This window comes from Lathyrus oleraceus, chromosome 4 (genome assembly GCF_024323335.1).
Source record: "Lathyrus oleraceus cultivar Zhongwan6 chromosome 4, CAAS_Psat_ZW6_1.0, whole genome shotgun sequence".
Lineage (NCBI taxonomy): Eukaryota > Viridiplantae > Streptophyta > Magnoliopsida > Fabales > Fabaceae > Lathyrus > Lathyrus oleraceus.
Window position 1 is genome coordinate 47,015,780 of NC_066582.1, and position 3,485 is coordinate 47,019,264.

At 31.6% G+C, this 3,485-nt stretch overlaps 1 long non-coding RNA gene across 1 annotated transcript; it reads left to right on the forward strand.

Moving 5' to 3' along the window:
• The first annotated feature begins 1,348 nt into the window (after positions 1-1,348).
• On the forward strand, positions 1,349-2,481 carry LOC127073156 (uncharacterized). The gene is made up of 2 exons (XR_007785679.1): positions 1,349-2,032; positions 2,134-2,481. It is a non-coding gene; the product is annotated as an uncharacterized LOC127073156 (long non-coding RNA).
• Positions 2,482-3,485: the final 1,004 nt, after the last annotated feature.

Consider the following 3,485-nt stretch of genomic DNA (forward strand, 5'->3'; position numbering starts at 1 on the left):
TAGTCAGACATACACATGAGTGTCTTAGTATATAGTAGTAGTACTATGGTCTGTATTTTATTTTGATGGTCTTGCTACTTTATTGGTCTCGATTGTATAATATTTTGAAATTATAGGTATTTTATTTATGTATGGTGTCATAGCTAGAAAAATGATAGAGTCGCCACTATCCTTTATTTGTCCCTAAGGAACAAGAAAATAATGATAAAACCTAATAGTTAAAGGTGAGAGACTAGGTTCGGGAGTTAGTTAAGTAAAGGGAAGGTACTAGGAACCATTTACCTCCATCATATTCAATGGGATCCTCCTTCAATTTTAGTGTTAGTGTGCATTCCCAATATATTTGCTTGATTACTGGTTGGTTATTTAATTATTTACATAAGGTATTCTGCTTAAATGGATGTGAGATCCAAAAAGGGTTTTTTTATAACTGTACTCGCTAGAGTTTACAACTCTATTCCTACGTACCTTCGCATTAGGCGAAGGATCAGAGTACCATAGTTCTTCTTGAAAATTTTGGTTGGTTGATTGTTTTTATCCCTTAAAAAATTATCACGTATCAGAGATGGAGAAATACTCAATTTTCAATACACTAGGGTAGAGGTCTTACAATTTGAAGTGAGTTTAACTTGATTTTATCCATTTTTCCCTTGCAAAAAATAGTATTTTAATTTATTTAAGAAAATGATTAAGAGTCATATTTAGGTATTAGACATAACCCTTTATCCCAGTTTTAATCCCGATTTAACTCTTGAAAACTTTTTGTGTTTTATTCCCTGTTTGTATCCCATGTCCTTGTCCCATTAAATTTGAAAATATCACTTAATAAAAATAAATAATATAATACAAAATAAATTAAATTAAATGCAATACAAACAAATTAAATTAGATGTCATAAGATATATCCTTTATCCCAATTTTATCCCATTTTTATATCCCTTAAAACCCTAAGAATTAAGCTTGATTCTATCTCATGATTCCTGATTTAATTAACCCTAATAATGATATAACTCTAATTAATTAAAATACTACTACTATAATTAATTAATCAATTAAATAAAAAATAAATTATCATGAATAAATAAATAAACTAATTATTATTTTAATTGAACTAATCCTAAATATTAAATAGGTAAAGCCTAATTAATAGTTAATTAAGTAATTAATTAATTAAAATTAATAACAAATAAAAAACTAAGGGGTGTACTTTGAACCCAGTTAGCAAGTGGGTCATTAGGAGGGGGTGCAAAAAGAAATAGAGAGAGGCTCATTGGCCTCTCCGAGCCCACAACATCCCCAAGGTCGTCTTGGGAGAGTCAAAAATATACTCTCAACAAGGAGCGTATGATTTGTTGATTGGAGAATCAACAAGATCAAACTTCGCGCGCTGGATGAGATGATCATGAAAGTATGCTTATCGAAGGGACGATATGCAAAGTCCTTCGACGGACCATGGTGGATCTGGGCGCGTCAGATGAATCAAGGGTCAACTCATCTGAGGGCCCTAGTGAAGGCCACATGGGGGGGAATCTAGCGGAACCGGGGGGACATATTTAAATCCTTTTCTCTTCGGATCACTCCTATTTTCTCTCTTTCATCTCCCTCTTACTCTCCACTCTCGCTCTACTCTTCTCTCTACCCTCTCCTCCGGCCACCCATGTTCTTCCCTACCATCCCTCAAACCGCCCTTATCCTCAGTTTTTCGGTTAACCTTCAACCGAAAAACTCATCCCCAAGAACCCTAATACAAAGCCTACCCAGAAAATCTCACCAACAAAGAACCCTAACCTGGGTCCGCGGTGAACGCTAATCCTATAACCTGGGAAGCGAAGAACCCTAGGGTTCATCTAATGAACTCTAACCCTAACTGCGATGAACCCTAACCCTAAAAGTTACCCAGAAACCCACATCGAACCCCAAATCTCATTAATCCAATATTGAAACATGAACATGCAAATTTTGAAATGAAGAGAAGGCAAAGGTAAGTTAAATCCAACCAACCTACGGAGATGAGAGGTTCTCCAGTAAGCAGGTAATCTCTTCGATTCTCTTCTTCCTCTTTTGATCCGGTTTATCCTTCTTCCTCTTTTAACTTCTTCTCTCTGTTTTTTTTGTACGATGTACAAATGATAGAGTCTAGCTCAGAAGAGTCAGGGTTTCAATGTGAAACCCTAATCTTAAGTTTGATTCGAGCTTTGATAAAGGGTTTGGATTTGCAACAACAAAGGATTTCTGTTTTGGGTTTTTCTCCCCTGTTTTTTGTTTAATCCTTAGGCTTATATAGATTCATTTCAGGTTAAGGTTTTTAATTATATTGATTTAGTTAGGAATTTTAGGATTTGATTTGTATTAGCAATCAGGTTTTCAGATTTTTTCTGAAAATAGATTTTACGTTTGAAATGTAACAGATTATTTGATGCATGTAGTCTTGATTCGATTTGTAATTCATGATTCCAGTAAAAATGAAAAGCTTGGATTCAATTGTGTTTACTGTTTGATTATTCATTATGTGCGTGACATCAGGGGTTTGATTGGGGAAGAAGATGAACAGGGTTTTGGGTCAATATCTAGACCCGGTTGGATGATGGGTTTGGGTTACGCTTGACCCAACTAAAATGTGGACTTCGATCACACTTGACCCAATTGAAAAAGGCCCGATTTGGGCTAACTCAAACAAATGTAATTGAGACCCAATAACAATAACTCAGGATACATAAAAATAAATAAATAAAAAAGAATAAAATATGATTAAATAATAACTTAATTCTAATAATTCATTAATAATATTAATATTCTAATACTTTAACTTTAAAAATATTGATGATAATATCTCTAATAATGATAAATAATAATAAGAAATAATAATATTGATAAACAATAATAACATTAATAAATAATAATAACATTAATAACTAACCATGATAATTTATTTTTAATAATATTGATAATATTCCTAATAATAATAAGTAATACTAATAATAGTGATAATAAGTAATAGGCTTAAATGCACTTTTGTTCTATGTAAGTTAGCGAGTTTTTGATTTTGGTTCCTGTAATTTTTTTTTTGTATGAGTCCCTATATCTCACTTTTTATGTTGGTTTTAGTCCATAAAGTCAAAATCCGCAGTTTTCCTGCGAATTTTTCTTTTAGGGACTAAAAACAATACAAAAGTGAGACATAGGGACTCAGACAATTTTTTTTACAGAAAACAAAATCAAAAACTCGCTAACTTAAATAAAACAAAAGACTATTCAAGTCTAAATAATATTAATAAATATTAATAATATTAATACTTTAATTACGTCACTTAATTAAAAAGTCTTAATATAATAATTTGATAAAATAATTTTAACCCTAATTTATCTCAATATTAATGTATCTCGAATAATAACGTTAACCCCAATTAACCACTCCTATATACATCTAGAATAATAATATATTAAATTATACCCCTAAATCAAAATCTAGTTCCTATGAGGAATTA